The 23,954-nt window shown below is 38.4% G+C and overlaps 1 pseudogene; it reads left to right on the top strand.

Annotated features, from left to right (window-relative positions):
- The first annotated feature begins 1,706 nt into the window (after positions 1-1,706).
- LOC104537953 lies at positions 1,707-21,885 on the top strand (annotated as a pseudogene).
- Positions 21,886-23,954: the final 2,069 nt, after the last annotated feature.

Here is a 23,954-nt window from a genome sequence, read left to right on the forward strand (position 1 = left end):
GTATTGTCTTCTTTCATTTGCTCAGAACCTGGTTCTACTGGCTTCCTATGGTGTCTCCTAAGTTAATGTTGGAATTAATAATGAACTGTCTGTCTATAGTCACCTTCTCCATTTTGTACACCCAAGGGAATTAAATTAAAGGATGTAAAAATCTGATAAGGAGCCTGAGTGAGGAGCAGATGTGGGACTGCTAGAGAAGCAACATAGCACATAGGTAGGGATGAAAAGCCCAGGTAGAAACTAAGGAACATGGTCTTGGGGATGACATGATCTTAGAGGTGAAAGAGTGGAGAAGTTCTTCCAGAAAATCTCTAACACAGTCTCTCAGGTATAATTTCATAAGGTGACAAAGAGTGGAAGTGAAACTTGAGGCAACATGAGTGTTACAGTAGTCATAAAAAGCAGACTGTTTAATTGGTGCATAACTAGCAAGAAGGTGAAGAGAGAAGCATTAATACAGGTATGAGTAATCACAGAAAATACATGTGATGGCATGGATGAACAAGGTGTCTTTTTAGTGTCAACACCTCTTGGCAATTTTCAGCTACTTTGCTTAGGTAACAAGAGTATGTCAGATTGTATAGGTTTGTAAAGGCTTCATTGATTGTTATTCTTTTCTGCTCTGCTTTAACACTAGCTGAAAATGAATAAAGTAGGAATAAACAAATAAGAATCCATATTTGACATAATTAAGATGCTGTTTGGAAGATCTTGAAGAGCAACAGTGAGAAAAGAAACAATATATTTCATCCACAAAACCGATTTCATCATCGGAAGTGTATTTGAATGCACCTTTTAACATCTTCCAGCTTGATAGGGTAACATTTTTTTTAAATATGGGCAAAACCTACATATACTTCTTTCTCAGAGTAGCTCCATATCAAAAATGAAACTTTTGAGCCTAGGTAGAAAGTCACTTGCACATGGAAAGTACGTGCAGTCTCAAGGCATTGGTGTCAGTTATTTTCTGGGCAAAGATCCAGTAGCTGTCCTGAAGTAGGTTTTGATTTTGACAGCTATGCAAATTTGCTGCTGAAAAGATAACTTCAAATGTGAAACTCCTAGAGCTTTGCCAGACACTAAAAAAGCACTGTTTGATGCTTTGTTTCTTCTACAGGTTAAGAGGGGCTGGATACTACATTATTTTTAGCTCTCCTAATACTTGATTTCTTTTTTCTTTTAATAAAATTTCACAAACGGATTTAACTGGGGAGACAAGGGATGTAGGATTGACAAATCTTGATCACTTAGATCTGCTGTCCTAAACAGACTTCAGTTTATTCCTGGATGAATATATTTAATGATCTTCTCTCCTAATTATATCTTATTACACAGAATTGTGCTAGAAAGCCAGAGTGCATTCTTTATAGAAATATGCATATTGACAATAATAATTTTGGTCAAAATATAAATGTATTTTTAGTTACTGTGTATGCTTTTCAGTTTACTCCTTAATACACAATTACCCAATTGACTCCCGTAACTAACAATTCAATTAATTCTGTAAATGTTTGAAAGTCTATAGATTGACCCATTTTGTAGGGTTGTTTCTAAAGCATCTTTCTGTCAGCAGATTAACCTGAAATAAAAAAAGGGACACTGATACAGCATGACAGGTTAGATCAGTGCTGAGCACACAAAAGAGAACAGAAGCATAAATGTTCTGGCTTACAAGCCATTACAATGACTTTTTAATGTTTTCTCAGTCAGAAATGATAACTCCAATGCTGCTTTTCATGTCATAAGAGTTAGAATGCATGTTCATACAAGCAATAAAATAACAAATTTACAATGTCATTGTCATCCTCAGAGGAGCTGTGGAACCAGGTGAGCATTGGGTGCTTGAGGATTTTAATTCCTTGTTTATTCTATGTTTGGTGAAATTAGAATCATGGAATGGTTTTGGTTGGAAATTACCTTTAAGATCATTGAGTCCAACCAGCACTCCAGCCCTACTAAGTCCTCCACTAGACCATGCCCCTAAGGATGACATCTGCTCATCTTTTATTGTTCTCATTGTTCTCATGCTGCAAGTTTTTTAGATAGATAACACAGAATCTGAGAAACCCTTAATAGTTGTCCTGTCCCTTTCATCACACTGTTTTCATTGGCATTCCCAAGAATGTATAGGAATGGGAATGCTAGATGTCAGAGAACTTTTTTATAACACTTGTCATTTTACATTAGGTTTCCTTTTACATCATTCATATATGTTGCCTTTGCAAAAAATTAACACAATGCAAAGTACAGAAAACTAGTGATGATTGGGACCTCAACATACTATTGTTAATAATTAGTAGCAGGCCATACACATGAAAGACTTTTAAGTGAAAAAATATGTATAAAATATTTATTGTCTTCATTCATATACTTCAGTATATAAGTGAATGATTGCAGATTACCTTAGAAATTAATTTGTAGCACAAGTATTAAACTTCTTATTTTGTTTGACACAAGTAGAGATGCAATCAAAGGAAATATGGGTAGCCTAAATGCATTTTTAATTAAGGATTTATATAGTGTGTTTGTTTCCAGACAGATATATTATTTTAGGAGGTCATAGAGACTCTTGTGTGTTTGGTGTTTTCGATCCAACTATGGGTGCAGCTGGTCTGCAAGAGGTTGTATGGAGTTTTAGTAAAATGAAGATGGAAGGTAACTTATTTACTACAGACATAAAAGAATGGATATGGAAAACAGCAGCTTTGAGGAACTGTGTTGAATGTTCCTATAAACAGTTGTGTTGATTTAACTTTTCACCTCTACAGAAAGTTGTATTTCTCATTACGAAAGATGCAAATTCATTGAAAAGATGCATATGTAGCATTGCATCGTAGCTGACTGAATTCTTTCCCTCATGTCCCTCAACAGTGTAGTAGTACCCTCTTAGTTGTGTTGAATGAAAATATTGCATTAAGAAGAAATGTCTCTGCAATAATATGTTCCTCTAAGGAGCTTAAAGAGGGCTTTTTTTCACTGCAATACCAATCAATTGCTATTTTTAAAATGTTACTTCAATTAACTGTGGTGATCTTTCACTAGACTTTCTAACTTTATTGAATTTTCAAGTTTAACTATGTGATTGCAGGTTGGATACCTAAGTGAACTATTATTTTTGCTAGCTGGCATGCAGAGAAATTTGGGTTATTGGGTTTTGCAGAATTGGCTGTGATAAATAAAAAATAGTTTAAAGAAAGCAAAACTTGAAAGTGTGCTGCAGGCAGCTGCAGAACCCAGTGGTGTCTATTCTTAGACTGCAATCAATAGCTTCAGGGCAAAATTGGAGCATAACAGATGCCCTCCGCTGCTGTGCGGCCCTCATATACTTACACAAATTACCTAACTTCTTGCAACATAAGTACAGTAACTCTTCTAAGATTTAAAAACCTACTTTGTTTCAAAGCCTCAGTGGTCTCTATGTGGAAATCTATCCCCTCATTTAACAGAATGATAGCGTTTTATATAACCTAAACTTGTTTATTTTCTAACTTTCTATTTGAGAAATTCCTTATTTTCTATATACTCAAGTCCAGATCACGTACCTGTGGTCCATAAGCACTCCAAGCCCTTTGTGTAGAAATTAATCCTGCTGAGCAAATGTAAGGGTACGTAATCTGATAGTCAGTAGTTCCAAGTTCCCGTGAAACTTCCAGTATTGTAGAGTTTCAGGGGCAAGACAATCGATTAATTCTGTAGTGAGATGCCTGAATATATTCCTGCCTGATAGAAGGATGTTGGGAAGTTCAGAAGTAAAGATCTGAATGTTTTTCTCTTCCTTGCCCTGTTGGACATGTTCAGTTTTTAACCCTATAAGTGGTTTTGTTCAGCTCCCCTAAGAAGTATAGGTCTTACCAGAGTTTTCATTGCTTTGTCTGTAAAATCCAAATTAAAAATATAGCCGGCAGAAAATTGGCTGATGAAATGCATTTCTGCTGAGCTATGTCAGTTTATTAGTACTGCAAGGTTTAATAGAAATGTGTGCATCTGTAAGAGTTTTATTTACAAGGTTATATTTAGATATGTGGATAGAGCTTTCAAAATCTATAAAATAAAATACTTTAATCTTTTTCTTTGTTATAGTTATTGGCATGTATTACAGTAAACCACAAAATTATGTAGCATAATGACACGTGTCAGAGGAGAGAAAAAAACAGAAACATGCTCCCAAACACCAAAGGGATTCCATCATTCTTCTGCTAACAAAGCTGAGATTTCTGTTTCTTTGGATTTGCACTAATTCTTTTTCCCATGAGCTGTTTGGATTCCAGCTGCAATAGACTCTTTGCATCTTATTGTTGGTTTATGTGACATTAGGTAAAGAAAGCATAATTTAAATTATCTTTAAAATAATTTACTGAGAGATTTTAAAGACATGGCATTTGAGTTTCATCCAATCTGAACTCCACTGGTAACAAAACTATACTGTTTATAAAGCTTTATCTGTGATTTCTTTGTCTAGGTATCTCTATGCATATTTAGAATCTATCAAGAAAAAACCACACAATTGTTTTAACTATGAGGAATATGATACAATGACACTTACAAGATCAATTTCTCTTAAGCAAGACATGGATAAATTAGGAGTTCTTTTTAAGTTTCATTTGTTCGCATATTGCAACTGCTGTTCTGTAATGTTTTGTGTTTAATAATATAATGCCTAGTAATCTATCATCCATTATTTCATGAAACAGCAGCTATGCTAGATTAGAATGCCTTGAGCACAATTCATCTTTGAAATGCAATGTTTTTATATTATTGCTTTCTTGCGTTTTCTTGGTGCATTCCTCCTCTTTGACACCTAAATTAGATTCAGTTTCTCTAGGGACATTCCTCACAGCTTACATTCCTGTTTTCTGCAGCTGCCAGATCTGTCATCTACTAAATCTTGAGGAAAATTAACCCATGATATTCACCATATTCTGTGTAAAAAAAAAACCCACAACTGTGGCAACATTCGTTTTGCTACACAGATGATCTCGGTTGCTCATAATTGAAGGAATTTCTTTGTGTTGCAAATATGTTTACATATATGCAAGTCCTCATGTATGCAACATACAGGCTGGCTCCCTTCCTTCATATTCTTTTGCAGAATCTTCTCTACTGTTTGTTTTAAAGATATCGATTTATTTACGTAGTTATCAACTACCAATCCAATTCTTAGTTCACATGACTTACAAATTATTAGTTGTGTTATAAACTGAATGAATCAAACAACGATTACTAACCTAATTAGAATACCTGTCACGAAGCCAAGACTTAGTAAAATACCAATTACTGATTAAAATATGAAACATAATTACCAGTGTGTAAAAAATTAAGCACGCGCGTGTGTATATATTTATCATGAAAGCAATGCTTGGGTGACTCAAAATAATAAGTCAAATTAATTTTAATAGGAAATGTCAGTGCTTTGACTCATTCCTTTTTGAAATGGAAGAGTGTAGAAATGACAGCAACACCCAGTTTATCAGTGTTAAAACTGAGTTCAGTCTGGGAGCTCACATGAATAACTAGGGATTAAAAGTGTGGAGGAATTCAAGGTCACCTCACAGTCACACATTGCATGTTCAAAACCAGTTGATATTCAATTTGATAATGTGCCGTAATTTGTAAGCATTACAAGTGCAGAGTTAAAAGACATGTATAACCTTTATTTGCCCTGCTACAATGCTGTTTTGTACTTTTCCTGTTCCATCTTGCTCCTGTGAGATGTAGCACACAGCATCTACATTTTGTGGATGTTTTTCCCAACTAATTAAGTCACAGAAAGCAGGGATGAATTTTGTATGTGCAGATCATTGACCTATCCTCAAACATTAATATAATTAGTAAGGTACATAATGCTACTTGTCCTGACTGGGTTCTTAAAGGTAATGCTGTAAAAAACAGTGCACTTAACATGCTCCTGACTAAATATCACTAATTGAAAGCAATAATTACACTTTTACAACCCCAGGAAAATCCCAGCGTCCTCCAGGAACAGGCAGTTGCTTACATCAACACATATTCTTCTATAGAAGGTGTCTTTTTTATTTTTAAATTCACGTTACTTCACAGATGTCAGTTTTAACAGTTCTCTGCCTATTATTTAATTGCATCCAGAGCTGACAAACATAAAATAGATAATCTGATGTTCAGAATAATTGTAGCAAGTACAGAATTAAGCAGAGAGAAAGAACAATTTAAACTGTCATGTTGCTCTTCTTTTTTTTTGCCAATAGCACCATCCATGAGCTGCAGGCCACGTGTCTGGGGTCCTGAATGTCTCCTCTGGAAGAGTTTAGTATTCTGTGCTAATGAACTGAGCAGTCTGAATGTTAAACTCTCTCTTAACTGCATTAGCTTTAATTTAAAATTACAGTTTTAATATATGCCAGACTGCTCCTTGTTCTGTTTGCAGCTCCAGCTCATTTTCCTGGGAAATTATAACATTTTGGGACACTGTAATTTATTACAATCTCAAGATAATTTGTGTTGAGACCTCAAGCTTACATTTTGTGGGAGTGTAATGTCATTTTTGTGCTTTAGGCCAGTATGGCTGCCTTTGCTTGTTGCTATGAGCAGGAACGATATGCAGGGAGTAACTTAAGTTTTATGGCAGGGCTGTCCTAGAAAAATAAGCACTGAAGAGTGTTTCACAAAAAGCTGATGCACCATTATCCAGTTTACTATGCCCTTCATATTCTGGGAAGATTCTGACATACAAGAATGCTGCTTAAAAACTGAACTTTGAATTTTGGGCCCAGCACTATGACCTAAATCACAAAATCCTTCTGACATTTTACTGAGCTTTATTACAAAAGGTTTTCATTTGCTGTTGTCTGTGCTGAAATAACAGTCAGTGGAGTCCTGTGAAGCTGTCCTGAATCATAACCTCAGTTATTTAGAGCATTGCTCTTCCCGTGTTAAACCCAACTTATTTGAGCTTACTGTGTGTGAATAAAATGGCTATCAACAGACATATATAAGAACTCTTTTTATTCCTGTCAGCTGAAAATTTTGTCTGTCACAAAAGGATTGGAATGAAAGAAAAGCCAAACCGAGTTTCTAAGTGCTCAGTTGGAGTTGGGGTGTAGAGAGGGTTAGAGCTGTTCCTTCAATTATGCAGCCTACATGCTGTGTAAAAAGTAGAGCAGAATTTCACGCCTAGAAGATCTCACAAATGAAATAATAGTGTTACAACTGCTTCATATTCTCACCATGGATTGTAACACATATCTTTAGCTGGTTTGCAGCCAACATGCTGCTGCCTTAACAATTTTCTTCCAAATCTTGATTATTCAAACATGTCTGTTGCTTTATGCATTAAAGAAAATGTGAAAGTGACACCACTGGAAAAGAAATAAGTAATAAGGAAAAGAACATCATATTCAGTGTACTGTTTTAAGTATCTTGGACATCGTTCACCTGACTGAGCATTAGAATCTGCTGTAGAGCCATAGAATGCAGGTACTCTGCCAATTATTTTGTTTATCGTCATACATTCCCCACGGCACTTCTTATGTCACATTTTGGACAACAAATTATTTCTATTCATTGTCCTTTAGCAATGAAAAGAAGAATAGTGGATCATCCTTTTGCACATTTTTCTGACTTTAACTTCCAGTTCTCAAATATAGACTGTCCTTGGAATCATTATTAACATTATCTAGTATTTTTTCCGTCATCATGGATTTTTCTGTAACTGTCAGGCTAGTCCTCTTGTGAGCACACACTATGCAAAGGATGACTTAAAGGCCTGTAGCCATATCAAACCCCTGTATTTGAGGGCAATGGTCTTTGCCCAGCTGATGTCCAGTGGCCATAGTCTATAGAGAAGACTGCTTTACACTCCTGATTGCCTCAGAAGTGGTGATAGTTTCTTTTTGAAACTATTTTGCTTCTGTAACTGGCAAATTTGATATGAAATACTTACCTAGCTCAACACAGGCTACAGGCAGTGTGGAAGCCTCATGGTTGTAAAGTGTAGAAGCCACAGTGTGGTGGTAAAAGGTGATGTTTAGGAGACCAGATGAAAATGTTACTCTGCATCTTGGATAACGTGCTTGAACCAATGGGCAAGGGAAGAGCTATGGATGTCGTCCAGCTGGATTTCTGTAAATCCTTTGACAATGTCACGCACAACATCCTTCTCTCTGTACTGGGGAGATACGGATTTGGTGAGTGGACTGTTTGGTGGATAAGGAACTGGCTGGATAGTCACATCCAGAGAGTAGTGATCAGTGGCTCAATGTCTAAGTTGGGCTCAGTGACAAGTGGTGTTCCTTAGGGATCCATGTTGGGATGAACACTGTTTAATATTTTCATCAACAACATAGACAGTGGGATCAAGTGCACCCTCAGCAAGTTTGCAGATGACACCAAGCTGAGTGGACAGGGACAGGATGTTATCCAGAGGCAACTGGACAAGCTCAAGAAGTGGGCCCATGTGAACCTCATGAGATTCAACAAGACCAAGTGCAAGGTCCCACATCTGGGTCAGGCAACCCCTGGTACAGGCCATGGGATGAAGGACTTGAGAGCTGCCCTGACGAGAAGCACTTGGAGGTTACTGCTGGATGAAAAGATGGACATGACCTGGCAATGTGCACTCACAGCCCAGAAAGCCAACTGCATCCTGGGCTGAATCAAAAGAAATGTGGCCAGCAGGTCGAGGGAGGTGATTCTACCCCTCTGCTCCACTTTGCTGAAACCCCACCAGGATTACTGTGTCCAGTTCTGGAGTCCTCAGCAGAGCAAAGACATAGACTAGTTGGAGTGTTGCAGTCCAGAGGAGAGCCACCAAAGTGATCGGAGGGCTGGAGAACCTCTCCTGTGAGGACAGGCTGAGAGAGTTGGTGGTGTTCAGCCTGGAGAAGACAAGGCTTTGAGGCAAGCTTATTGCAGCCTTTCAGTACTTAAAGGTGGCTCATAAGAAAGATGGAGACAGACTTTTTAGTAGGGCATGCAGTCATAGTACTAAGGGTAATGGTTTTAAACTAGAAGAGGGTAGCTTTAGATCTACTAGGAAGAAATTTTTTATGATGAGGGTTTAAAATGGGAACAGGTTGCCCAGGAATGTTGTAGATGCCCCATCCCTGAACACATTCAAGATCAGGTTGGACAGAGCACTGAGCAACCTGGTCTAGTTGAATATGTCCCTGAGTAGGGTAAGGGGAGGATGACCTTCAACCCAAACCATTCTTTGATTCTATGAGTCTATGATCTTTAATACCTCCTTTTTTGGTAAAGCTAAGTTCTGAAATGCAAAATGCCAAATGTCTTGCAAGTCTCTTACTCCAAAGATGACCTGTCTTTCAGGTACAGTCTGCAAAAATATTGAAAAAAATCCTCTTTCTGATAAAAGAAGAAGCTGCTGCCTTAAAAGACTTCTTAAAAAGTCTTACAGGGAATGTCTTTCATCCTGGACTGTTCCTGAATGCACTGAGTTTATTTTTCACATCTTGCAGAAAGTAGGATGTTACCATTGCCTTTTGCTTAACACAAACTTCAGGAAGAGTATGAGTGACAAGGACTTGTAGCTAATGAGGGATAGCTGGGCATATTTTAGAACTCATCTTTTTGAGAAATAAAATCATGGTTCAATTTTTACAGTGATTCAACATTGTAGTTTTCATTTCTGAACCATCTTTCTTTCCAGTGTTGATGTGCCACCAGTGACCTCCAATGATCCCTAAATAGCAGGCTCTGAAAGCTTTCTGTGGAAGACTTAAACTCTTTTGGACTTCTCTGTAAGATTATTCGTAGAGATTGTTGGAATTTTCCCAAGGAAAAAGATGTTTTGATGAACTCTTGGAGAGAAGTCAGAGATACCAAAGGACATTTGCTGGAGGATCACATCTAGCTAAGACACCATTTTTGTTGGCATAGAAACATAGAGATGACTGATAGACCCTGTAGAAATGTGGCATATATTTTACTTGACTCACTGCTTCTAGCATCACATAATAAAATTCATTTAAGGGTTCAAACATCTTTATTCTCCAGGTCTCTAAAAAGTCCAGTGAATTGGATTAGCAAAAGAGAGAGAGAAACTAAAGCCACAGCTAGAACAGGGAAGCTCTGTTTTGCTGAAGGTTGTTATTATTTTTTTTTCCTTCACTTGCTTTTAGGTAGTCTCTTATAAAGATAACAAATACTACAATCTGTATCTTTGCTAGTAGGCGGCATCTCTTCCACTGGTCTGGAAAAAAACCACTATGTTTTTGTAAGGGCTAAAAAGGACTAAGGCAGAGTGATTATATTCTTAGTTTTGCTATTTCAACTGCAATTCATTCGGTTTTGGTTGACATTGGGAAGCTAGATGCACAGAACAAAACCTCAAGCCATTAATTTTTTGCATATCCTGGTTGTTAGTTTCTTGAATAGGAATAGTGAGATGTCCTGTGCACCTCAGGAGTCCTAGTTCATTCTTGGAAACAGCACAAATGGGACCAAAATGTTCCCTATACTTTGCATTAGGTGTTTGCATGGGATTGAATTTCATTCAGGAAGCCCAGTATGTGAAAGAGCATTAGTGCAGATGTGGGTGATTATGCATGTCCAATCGAAAGTTATTCCTGGTCATTATTAAAGAGTCCAACATGCAGCTACCCAACATCCCAAGATCTCTTTGCTCTTCTGTTTTCTAGTGAGCCACTTCTAACCAAAAAAAGTAGTGTACACATGAAATGTCAGCTTTTGAGGAGGTCTGGATTCAAGTGTTATCCTCAGCATACAGATGGGACATTTAGCTGTTGACAGTCTTTGTTGGCCCTGTTCTACTGCTAAGCTTTAGACAATTGGTAATCAGTATCCAGAATTTGCAATAGTTCAACTCCAGTTCCCCCGTTCTGATCGTCACTTCTTTCTTTGTATTTTTGTTTAAAGAATGCTGCATCTTCCCTTGAGGTAGCAGTAAGCTTATGCTGCATCTAAATTTGGATCTAAGTCCGGGTAAACAGTACATTTTACTACGCTTTAAATGTTGTATGAAAAAGCTGGCTAATGTTTTTTACATGGCCAGAGCTGTCAGAATAACATCTCTGCCAGAGCATGGAGTACTTTTACTCCCATATGTCAGAGTTCAGCTTGCTCTTATTAATGTGCCATTTTCAGTTTAGCCCTAGAACTTCTCCAAAGTGCCCTGAAAATGACAGCAGCCAAGCAGTTACTTCACAAAGTTGTTATTTGTCTGCCAGCTGCTGACATAATCTCAGAGGTCAGAATTCCTTGGATTTTCTATTTGGAATCTGCATGTTTTTCAATGCAGAATTTAAGTCTCAACAATACTGTGGGACCATGTATCTAGCCATGAATATTTATGCTTTGTAATTTTGAAAACAAAAACCCTATCCTCTGTACATCATAACCAACCTTATATTTAAAGGACCATTTCTAGCTTCAGTCATAACTATTTAAGATTGGTTAAGCGTAGATGGAGACCAGGGCCAGAGTCTTGACTTATTTTTATATCTGCCACAGATTTTCTAAGAGCTTTGGTCAACTAATTTTATACTCTTCCATAGTTTTCCTGTCTGTATGGTGGTTGTACTAATACTTATCTTTTCCATCCTGGTTACATAGCTTTTTGCTTTGTTTAAAGTAAGCATGAGACCTACATTTGTCCATACAGTGTCTTGTACAGTGGTGCTCCAGTCTTGGTTGAGTCCCCTGGAGACTGTTGTAAGATAGTTAATGGCTGTTTTTGACATTCCTTCAGTTTTTTCTTATCCTTCCTGTAGCAAAATGTAGTCAAATTTCAGGCTCAACCCATTGAGAGAATATTGCTGCTGTGCTGGGCAAATCCCCACAGTGTTAGGGCTGTTGTCTCCCCTTGCCTGCAGAAAGGATCCTGAAAGCATCCTGGCTGCTGGAGGATCCCCATAGCGCTGTGCATGCTGTTGTGTGTGCACATACACAGTGCAATAATAAGGTGGTTAGAAGTCCCAGAAATCCACGGGATCCACTTCCTCCAGAAGTGGATGAGCTCCAGCTAGTGTCCTTGAGCTTTTCACCTGCTCTTCCCTGCTGCCTGTGGTTGGTTTCAAGTGCCTGAGAGAGGCTTTTCATGGCTGGGATCCACAAATGTATGTAACAAATGTAAATAGTGAATGTGTACTTCCCTATGTGCAGCAATCCTGTTGATTAAGAATGATGCAGATAGCTGTAAAGGTCTCCTTTGGTGCTGAATTGAGTTAATGGTACTTCCAATGAGATTATATATTTTCCTCTCCAGATTTTAAGCCCTGATGAGGGTTATGAAAATGTCTCTTTACAGGAGTTGGCTTGAGAAAGATCCTGCAACTGAAAATAATAGCTATCCCAGGTAAGTTTTTAATGTTTTTAATTTCCCAATGTTTTCATTCTATCATATCATAGCATGGCTACTCTCCTGGAACTTTCAAGATGTGCCATTGATGACAGCAATACAAAACCTTTTAGTGCAAGGTGACTCTAGCAATATCTTTTAGAGTAAAATAAAATAAAATTTTATGACCTTTTTTAATGATGGTGACATCTATGCCTGCTGTAAAATGAAACCTCGCACATTTTAAAAGCCTTTTATTAGTAGAAAAGCAATTTGGAAAGCAATCAAAAAAAGAGCAGAGTGGAGAAAGAGTTCAAAATATTGTTTAGTCATCCTACTAGACAAGATAATATCAAAATTGTTAGGGTAAGCAAATACTCATTTGAAAGAGACTGCCTAGAGCAGTAATTTAAAAGCTGTCATGATACTCATACTTTATTTATACAATGGATGTAAATGTAATACATTACAAATCTATATCTGAAGGTATTAACACTTCATATTTGAAGGTATTAACACTCCAAAACACTCTTTGGGCCTGTGACTCGTAGGGCTAAATCTTATTCACAATGCGGCATTGTGAATTTACATGAAGTAAATTAAACTGCCCCATTGTATGACTTGACCACAGCGTTGTGCATGTATTGCCCTGTCTTTCAGGATCTGGTCAGATGAGTTTCTGGATTCTTTAGAGTCACTGAGATTTCTTCTTTTTGAAAAAGCTAACAGATCTGATCTTTCTGAGCTGGTACAAATAGTTCCTTGCAGAAATTTATGCTAACAGAACTTTAGCTGGAACAGAAGAAACTTTTTTATTTTGTAGCTGAGAAACACCAATTATTCACTAGGCTAGACATATAAACCTAAAATTTAATATAAAACTTAAATAAATATTTGAAAATACTTAGAATATTATATCTGTCTTTATTATAATTTTCTTTTCCTTTGTCTTGCCACTCCTACCCAGCAGATGGCAACATTTACTTGTAAGTAACAAATGCTAATTGTGTCTTCTGCAGTGGAAATTATTTACCAGTCTTTGATTCTACTGTGGAAAATGCTAAGTACATAAACACATCTGTCTTTACATATATTGCTGCCCAATTCATATTAGTTTGGAAATAGATGATTAATGTTTTAAGATTGCAGAAACATCTTTCATACAATTTTATGGCTCTTGTGCATGTGTAAATACTTTTAAAATGTGGTCAGCGTCATAATCAGGATCAGTACCTCTAAAAGATCCTCTTAGCAATATTGGATACTGAATTACTGGGATGGAATAAAATCAGTTAGAGTGCGTAAGCTTGCCAGTTATCTACTCTCTGATCATACTGGTGTCTCTGATGTACCCTCCAGAAGCTCTGACCTCCATTTCTTTGAAAAAAACCCTGCATTTTGCATAAATTAGTACCATCCTATAACATAAGTGCTCTCACTAAGATGTTGTCTTTTCTACACATGGAATAAACCAACTGGGATCGGGCGGTGATCTTGAAGTTTACTTTCAGTGACTGGGAACTGTGTCAGGCAGAGTTTGTTACACCAAGAACAGGGTAAGTCTGCCAGATTGCTGGAAGAAGTCTGATAGTGCTGAACAGGCATCTTTTAAAAGCATTTATTGATAATTAATAAAAAAGTTTCAAGGAGTCTTTGACTGGCTTGCATATCAGTGCCTTTTCTTGATTCAGCAAGAAACCTAAATGTTTGGAGAACAAAACACGTTACAGGGATGTGGATATTCTATGGGCTGTCAAGTTCACAGAAAGGTATTTATAGAATCTGATTGGAGGTGTATATTTCGTTCCACCATACTATTAGTAGGCCACTTAATACAGAAATCCTCCTTGACTGTGTTCAGAAATAACTACGCAAGATAAAAGGGGGCCATAATCAAGGACTTCTGCTAGCCCCAACTCCAAACTGTTTTGACTTTCAGTGAAGGCAATCTCTGTACCATGGGACTGAAGGCTGGTCTTAAGTCTGCACACTTAATCTTGTGCAACAGTCCATGGATTCAGGTCGGTTTAGTTTCTTAATGTGAACATACAAAAATGAAAGGGTAGTAAATTGTGTTTTGTAGCAAATAGCTTTTTTAATTTGTAAACTGTGCAAAACATCATAGTCATTAAGTGATCAATACATCCCTTAGCTGGAGTTAGACTATCGGGCACTGATAAATTTGCTCGCTCTTTTCAGAAAGCAGACAAATTCAGCAATTATCCTGTCTATCACACTGTGTATGAGACCTTTGATTTAGTGGAAAAATGTTATGACTCCCACCTTCAAGAAGTTGGTAACAATTGCCCTGTTATGAGGCAAACTGGTTTATGAACTGGCAGATTCCCAGGTCATTCAATTTGACTGTAGAGATTATGGAGAAGCCTTAAAAAGATTAGCAATAGAATTTCTGAATTGGCAAAGAAATGAAGAACAGCTGAAATCTTACAAAGTATCATTTGGTGAGTAATAGCCACAAGACTATTTCTTAACTGTATTAATTAGAATCATGCAGGGACATATTATATCTGTTACAGCTCTGAAACTGAATTCCTTGCTTTCCTATTTCAATTCTGCCATCATAATAAAGGACCTCTATTTTTTTTCCTAAAAATAACACAGATTTAACACATTATTGTCTAGAGGAGAGAGTTATAACAATTTTCATGCGTATTACTAATTATGGGCATTATTACAGTGCCCATAAGCAGTCGTGGACCTCAGTGGCAGAACAAAGAGATATATCAGCCTGCTTCTCATTTTGTTGCTTAAAAAAGAAAAGTTAAAAGTTGATTGCAACTCCCTGGAACTTGAGAGACACAGGTGCCCATTCCTCCTCAGTTAAAGACTTCATCTGACCCTGGAAACTTGCTTACCATCTGTCTCAGTGCCTGGCTACCACTTTTAGGCCACAGCACTTCTCTAACTCTTCTGCATTAATATATTCATTTGCTGAGCACTTGCATACATTGCAATGAAGCATATAAATCAGGTTTGAAGCAGCGGAGTGCTCTGGATCCCAGGCTAGGAGAGCTTTCACAATAATTTTATTTCTCACCTTCTCTCTCTCATTTTTTTCTTCTTGTCTTGTTCACCCCTTGTGTTTCAGTACCAAGGAGGATTTTCAGTCAGTCCTAATTCACTTGCTCTCTGATGGACCCATGGTTTAAAGACATAAACTGCATGGAGATGCAGTACTCTTTTGGGTTGTGTGAAACACTGGAAGTAACTAAAATTGAATCCTAATTAGTAGAACATTAAAAAATTACATTTAAAACTTCATCTAATGGCTTAGGTGAAAAATTCTTGACTATTTTGACAAGACACCCTGTTTTGTAAAAAAGCCACTCAAGACAGACGATGCCTCATATGATGGATCATCCAGTCTGAGAATCTGCATAACACAAGGAATTATTTCAATAAGTTCTTGTGTTTACTGCAGCATGTTTGCAAGGAAACACCAAATCTGGAATCTCTTTTTGCAGTAGTAGAACATCTACCAAAATTTCTGCTAAATCATTGATTTTGTTTGAGATTCTTTCTCATTTCACATTAGAAGTTGCCCAAACTACCTTCTGAGCAATGCATCTATTTTTTGTTCCTAGATTCTAGAAACACTCTTTTTTTAAACTTTTTTTCCCCTAAGTACCACTTACTTAACCCTCTCCTTAATAATTTTACAGATGTGTCTTTTTGACCAGTTTTTTACAAGGCATGTTTTTCAGTCTTTTCATCATTTCCATGTCTCTTCTCGGATGCCTGAACAGTTTTAAATTATTTCTTGAATAAAACGAGAATTTTAGATTTTCATTTATTCTGTTGCACCAGAGTGCATTAAAATATACAGGCGGTTTTTATAATACAGTGAATATTAAAATTAATTTCACTCAGCATTTTCATAGAGTTGCCCACTGACAACACTGAATGTCAGCAAACTGTTAAATAAGCCTGCATAAATCACATAATTGTCTTTCAGAATAATAGATAAAGGTTTTTATTTGCCTTTGGATTCACGTTTCAGCTGTTCCTCGGCAACAGTGAAATCTGGAAACCTTTTTTCATAAAATATGTACTTGTAGTGATATGCTACGAGGAACTAACTTTTGCAGGGGAAAAAAAAAGAAATGTGATATTTTCTAAAATAACAAATGGTGACAACACTGAATAGCTAGTGAACATGAGCACAAATTCTCCTACACATTTTCAGATTATCTTCTGAAATATAATCTGTTGCCATGATATAGCTATGATGTCAGCTGGGCAGAGCTCTGTCCTCTGGCAGACTCATCACTATTGCCATGGTTGTGGACAAGTGCAAATTCTCACCTTCACAAGATGACAAGGGTCTGTCTATGCTGCAGTCCGTAAACAAGTTGCATACATAAAAATCTGTGCCTCTAATATGTAAACTAAACAAAAATATTGATACATGAACAAGCAAGTGTAGGGTGATGATGAACAAATAAGTTTCCTAGAAATAGAAGAGTAAACAAGACTGCAGAACAGCTTTCAGTAGGATCCTGGGAACAGAAAGCCTATCACGCTAAATAGTGTGACATATCTATCTATAGAAAGCCTATCAGGCTGAATAGTGTGATAAATTTATAAACAGTGAAGGGCCATAACTGCCAACAGAGGACTGTATTTAGGAGATGACCTAATCTTATGCCCCATGTTCCTCCATGATTAAAGAGAGGATACTCTGTTTTATCTAAAGTTTTCTGAAACTTGTGGGTTAAATGTACAAGTTGTAAGTCTTCCTTCTTTGTAATTGAATTGAAATTTGGTACATCCAGTGGTTCTCCTTCTCATAACATCCACCTTTTACTTATTCTACAAAAATTATTGGTATAAATTGATAGTTTTCCCAGGTCTGTATTAAATAGACCATTCCATGGGAAAATCATCACAGCTGATATTGTCATTAAAAGAAAGGCCCACTGCTGCTCTGGCTAAGTTATTCCACATGGCTTGGATGTTCTGCTAGGGACAGAGCAGAAAAAAGCAACGGACTTACCCATCAGCCTGCCTGCACATAGGCATAACAGGCAAAATCCTGGGCCCTGAGTAGCAGCACCATGGGGTGACATGCAAGGTCCTGGCAGAGACACCTCCCGTGCCTCCAGTGCATGTGGGGAGGAAGCACGGGACTTGGCTACTTCAATCTACCTTGTCTGTCACTGTGTCCCATGGCAGCTGTGTCTTTTATGCCTCACCTAATGCTATTCAACACACATATCACACTTTTCTGTTCTGATACAAATAGGACATAATGTTCCAAGAGGGAAATCCTGCTGTCCTTCCACAGCCCACTGCAGGAGCTGGTATTTTTTATGTAAGAAGTCAGGCTTTTTATATGTAAACGGTGCAGTGCACCCTTTTATTAAAAAGGAAACTGCAGTTCTCTATTTGCAATACCAGCCAGTCTTTTTCTCACCAGGCAGAGAGAAGCTGTATCCTTCTGAAGGCCTTATTGAGCGTTCTGCTTTATTGTTGGCCTCATTGCACAATGTCTGTCTATTACTGCTGGTAGTGCAGCTCTTTAAAGTCTGCACTAGAGAAACTAATGAATTATGGAAAGACAGCAAAATTAATGCAATTATATCAGCAAAACAAATGTAATTTTTTACTAGACAACTGAAAGGCATACTGGGCTCAGCAGATACTCTGAAGTTGCTCACAAAGTCCTTCCTTTTCTAGATCCTCTTATTTCTGCTGTGGTGAATTTCTCAAAGGCTGGTTCAGAATTTCACAGGAGACTTGAACAAGTTTATGAAAAAGAGTAAGTCTGAAAAAAAAATAATTTATACATATGTATGTGTATCTGTGTTAGGTACCCAGGGTGGCAGTTCTTTCTTTCCAGTGACTATACAAGGAGTCTCTCTGATTAGTGCAGAACAGAGGCCTTGAACTCTGAGACAGACAATGTCTGCTAAAATGAATTCTGCTTCCCATGATGAAGAGTGTCAGCTGTAGAGCTTATTACTAGTATCAGCTTGGCATTAAAATTATTGTAATACACGGAAAGGCAGGTAGCAGTGAAAGTTAAAGTTGGACTAAGCTCTGTATTTAGACACCTACACTTGAGTATTGTAGGTGGTGCCAGAATTTGTACTTTCAGTGCACCTCAAGGAGACAGAATGATGCTTCAGAGCATCTAAGATGTTCATATGATGCTGGCAAACCTAAGGGCCTTATGTGACTCCAATGCCCTCTGAGTGCAGTGGCTGGAGGCCAGGTGCTCCTAGGGACCTCATATGGTACCACATAGTTGTGTTTAGGCAACTGAATCTCATCCTTAGTGTGTTACCATACAGATTGGAGCACGATTTTGGAGACTTGGCCTGTAGGTGGACACCAAAATCTAGGTAGCTTCATCTTGACCTAAATCTCAGTCTTCCTCTCCTCTGTGTTATGTGGGATGTTTCTAGTGCCATTTAATACTAAACAACTATCTGACTCCCATTTTATTTTGCATAGTGTGAAATTTTGTAGTTGAAATTTCTAACACAGAAATCCTAATGTGTTAATATAACATGTATTGAATATCTCCATTTGCAAAACCTCATCTTTTTGCAAACTGTAGACCATCTTTGACTTTTTTTTTCTGTCCAAAGAAAAGTGTTTAAATGAAACTGGGAAGTCATGTTTCTTCATTGTGTGAAGTGTCTCTGTCTCTATTTCCTGCAGTCCAGTTGTAGTGCAAATCATGAACAATCAGCTGATGTTTATAGAAAGAGCTTTCACTGATCCTCTTCACTTACCAGGAAGGGAGTTTTACAGGTGAAGCAGCGAGTTTTTTGTCCAGCTGTCTAAGACACTGTATTTTTGCAGATGGAACCCCACCCTTACTGCCTGTTAAGTTGAACTGCTGTACAGGCTTCATACAGAATCATAGAAAGATTTGTGTTGGACAGGACCTTCATGATCATCTGGTCCAATACCCACAGGAATTACAGCTCAGCAGATTCTGTTTGAGGTACAACCCAGTGAGTAGCCAACTTTGTTTATAATCCCCAAGGAGAACTCCTTGGCTGCACCAGTCCTGAAATGGCTAATTCCTCTTCTTTGGTCTAGCACTGATTTTATTAGCCATCATACACTGTGACTTCTATTTATCATAGAATCATAGAATGGTTTAGGTTGGAAGGGACCTTAAAAATCATCCAGTCCAACCCCTGCCATGGGCAGGGACACTTCCCACCAGGCCAGGTTGACCAAAGCTCTGTCCAACCTGGCCTTGAACACTTCCAGGGAGCGGGCATCCACAACTTCCCTGGGCAACCTATGCCAGTGTCTCACCACCCTCATAGTAAAGAATTTCTTCCTAATACCTAGTCTAAATCTACCCTCTTCTAGTTTAAAACCATTACCTCTCATACTATTGCTACCTGCCCTTGTAAAAAGTCCATCCCCAGCTTTCTTGTAGGACCCTTTCAGGAACTGAAAGAATGCAATAAGGCCCCTCCAGAGCCTTCTCTTCTCCAGGCTGAACAGCCCCAACTCTCTCAGCCGGTCCTCACAGGGGAAGTGCTCCAGCCCTCTGATCATCTTCGTGGCCCTCCTCTGGACCCGTTCCAACAGCTCCATGTCCTTCTTATACTGGGGGACCCAGAACTGGATGCAGTACTTCAGGTGGGATCTCATAAGTGAGGGAGCGGGACAGTGTTGAATGCTTTGCACAAGTCCAGGTAGATGATGTCAGTTGCTCTTTCCTTATCCACCAAAGCTGTAACTCCGTAAGTTGTAAGCTCCATTTGCAGGTCTGTAGCACTACTGCTGTTACCACTTGCTCATTTAAACCTGTACAAAGTAAGGATTCAGTGGAGAATCAACTGTGTGAAGAAAACAAGGGTAGAGTAAAAGGGAAAAGAGGATGAGAACAGATGTGTAGTGAGGGTCAGGTGAGGAGAAAAGTCCAGAAGAGAGAGCTTGGAGCGAGTGACCTTTAAGCACAGGACAGATAAAGGTCCATGAGCTGTGCTGCAGAGATCCATCTGTCCCAGTTTTGGGTGCTTCTATAGATGCTCCTATTAGCTCAAATCATTGACTAGTTATTATTGATGGTTTCTGTCTGAAAGCACATGGGCTTGAAGAAAGACAATTTTTGGTGCACCACAATACCCTTTATAGAAACCCAGTGCATTTATTAGTGACACTTGACAAGAGGCTTGTTTCCAGTGTCAGATGTGGGTTGACCTCACTTTACTCTCTGGAGCCCCTTTTCCTGATGACTGGGTACATCTGACTCACTGATTGATGGCTGTCACACCAAGCCAGAAGTCCCTGGGGCAGGTAGAATTGAGAATCACACTTCCATCCTCCCAGGATAAACTGTCATTCACACTTTTGGAAGCATGAAATGGTTGTTTTCTACAGTTCTTCTTTTTGGGTGTTAGGTATTGTTTAGAGCTCTCTGGATTTTTAAATTATTTTTTTTTACTTGCTTGCATTTATTAATGTAGTTTTATTTTGATTTGGGAGAGCTCTTTCACATACTACAAATGTGCTTTGATACTTCGTATCAATAAAATAAAAGCAGATCTGCAACTATTCATTATTTAAGAAAAAAACCACCAACAAATAAAAATGAAAGGAGTCACATGGAAAAGACAAGGGGTAATGGACACAAGTTGCTTCTGGAGAGATTCAACTGAACTCCAGAAGAAATTTTTTTACCATGAGATCAGTCAGACCTTGGAACACTCTCCAGAGGAAGTGGTAAATTCCCCTACATTGGTCAGTTTTAAGAGTCAGCTTGACAGGGTGATGGTTCATCTCATTTAAACGATACTTTTACCTTGAGAGGTTGGACTGGATGATCCCTGTGGTCCCTTCCAACCTGGTATTCTATGATTCTATGGAAATTTTGTGCAGTTCTGTTCCAGTATGATTACTTCTTCTCTGAAGAATTCATGTTCTTCTCAGGAATTGTCCCACAGATTTCTTTTTCCCCCCTTTTTTACATTCCTTTCCCAGATCTGCTGACCATCATTCAACTGCTTAGTTATTTTTGAGGTTTCTGTTCGAATTGTCATTGTACACCCATATTTTTATTTTCTGTTCCAAGCTGCCACATTAGTTCAACAGGTTTGTTGAGCTCCCATTTTCAACAACTTTAACATGGTTTCATTCCTAAATATACAAACACATTATCCCTTCCCAAGGAGAAGGTTACGTGTCCTAAATCTGTGCCCTTCCTCATAGATTTTATCCTTGGGGCTGCTTTGTCCTATCCTATTAAAGACAGGTACGGGTAGATTTTCTTTGTATTTGTTAAGTTCTGATCTTCACAGGATTCATAGCTGCTTAATACAGCAAACACACAGTTCCCTATAATGAACACACAGACCTTTAATGGTTATTTTATCTAGCATACCTACATTTTTTTCATCTTTCCCCACAGACATGTCATCTTTGCTCCAAGCAGTCACAACAAGTACACTGCAGAGTCCTTCCCGGGGATCTGTGATGCCCTGTTTGATGCTGAAAGCAGAGCAGATCAGTGTGAAGCCTGGGAGACAGTAAAGGGGCAGATTTTCATTGCAGCCTTCACTGTGCAGGCAGCAGCAGGGACAGCGAAAGAAGTAGCCTAGTATGATGGCTTTGAAAAGCTCAGTTAGACACAAAGTCTGAGGTGCAATGTAGTCAGGCACAAATCTCTCCTGACTGCCTCCCTACCTGAGCTTCCAACCTCCTGGATGCCGGCAGGTGTACTGGTAGGGTGAGCAGGAGCTCTGTGCATCAAAGAACTCCTGAGCTGGAAATTACTGCTTCTCCGATGCTGACAAAACTGTAGCTTTAAGAATTTCTAGATGAAGGGAAATTTGGGGGTGTAGATGGTGGGGAGAAGGAAGAATTAGTTCCCAATTAGAGTTTTTTGAAAGATCTGCCAGTTTTGAGAACATGATAATTGGGATGTACAATTACAGAACCAGGTATTTGCCAAGCTATCTGTAAATCTTGTCCATAGAAGTAATCAGGAGCACACATTTCAGAGAAAAAATAGAACACTCCTCACCACATGCATTTTTCTTTTTCTAATAATTACTTTCATAATAGAAGACAGCAAAAGGCACTTGTATTTTAGAATCTATTCTGCAATACTGCTCTGTGTTCACTACAATGATTTGCTTTCTTTTCCTGAAAAAAATAGAATACTGGCCCTCCTGCTGATTGCAGTACTAGCCATTCTTGATAATCAGAGAAAACAGCTGCTTTTATGGAGAAATTCAAAATTATTTTCTTGGGGAGTGAGTGTCCATCCCTCCGAAAGACACTGTGCACCTCCCTCCTTTATTTGTACTTTTTAATATACAGACTGGGGGGATAACCAAAAGCTGACCTCCCTGCTCCTTTTGGCACTTTCACTAGTCCCAAACTCACCGCAGATTTTGTTCCTATATTTTCCTGGGAAATTGCTTTTATGCAGACATCGTCTTCCAGTTGAGGGAGAAAGAGGACATTGCCACTACTGGCATGGGGCTCAAAGTTATTCTGTCTTCAGATAAGGCCTGAATAAATTTTTCCATCAGGAACTGCATTTACATTCAAAGAGAAACTGAAATGCATGAGAAGAGTAATTGTACAAAACTGTTTAATTTGTAAAAAAAATGTTTCTTTCTTTATTTGCCCTTTAAATGTATTTCTCATCTTCATGCTTTACAACTAAGAAAACTGCTAGAAATTTATTAAATCACATTCAAGTTTATGCGAGCTGATAATAACCAATGCCTTCTCTTATGTAAAATGCACTACAGTTTTCTCACAACCATAAATCGCACCATGCTGTGAAAATAAAATCCTATTTGTTTTATGGGGAATAGAACAGATGTGGCACTAAAAAAAGACAGAATTAGAGAAAGAGGACAACCACTAGGCTGCAGAAGGAGTTGTTCTCATATCAAATGCCCTGAATTCAGACAAGGGAACCATAAATTACTGTAGTTCAGTCCTTTGGAAAGTTGTTTGGGTGGCTATATGCCACAAAGAAGAGAGGCTTTCCTTGGCCTCACTTCCAATAAGCCTCTCTGAAAGAAGGAGGAAGATGAAGGACTGTGTACTTGTGGATGTTGTGCTCATAATTTACTGTTAAATTGCTTTACACAAATCAAGCCGTAGGCACGAGGAGGGTATTATGCTTCCACAGTCCATGCTTTACCTTTTCTGTTGGAAAAAGTAGTGCTTAATGGACCTCATCAGTGCCTCATAAGGGACATGAGAAGTCAGTGCTGAGGACACCAGAACACTGTCTACGTTTTTGTTGTTCTCTTTTATTCTACCTAACTGGGGCCACTCACAGTTATTAAGTTGTTCATCTCCACAGCTGTATCTTAAGGTGTTGCTGAATGATTGTGATGCCCTGTGAACAGTGACTGGTGTGTAACTGCACTGCTTTTCCTTCCCTATTCCTGAATCGCCCACTCGTCCTGCTCCATCACGGCTTTATGTTAACTGCAATGGGCAGTAACTGACTGAGCTCCCAGGGAAAAGTTAAGACTATCTGGATGGTGGAAAAAAGCCACTGGTGGCTCTGCCTTGTGAACAGCAGCAGCTTTGGAGCTGTCAGTGGTCACTGCAGTAGGATCATGAGGATAAAGCAAACGAGGAATTTCCACATCAAAAAAATAGCTGACGAAGTGAGCTTCCTCCTTCATTTACCGAA

This window comes from Mesitornis unicolor, unplaced genomic scaffold (assembly GCF_000695765.1).
Source record: "Mesitornis unicolor isolate BGI_N332 unplaced genomic scaffold, ASM69576v1 scaffold18973, whole genome shotgun sequence".
NCBI classification, from domain to species: Eukaryota; Metazoa; Chordata; class Aves; order Mesitornithiformes; family Mesitornithidae; genus Mesitornis; species Mesitornis unicolor.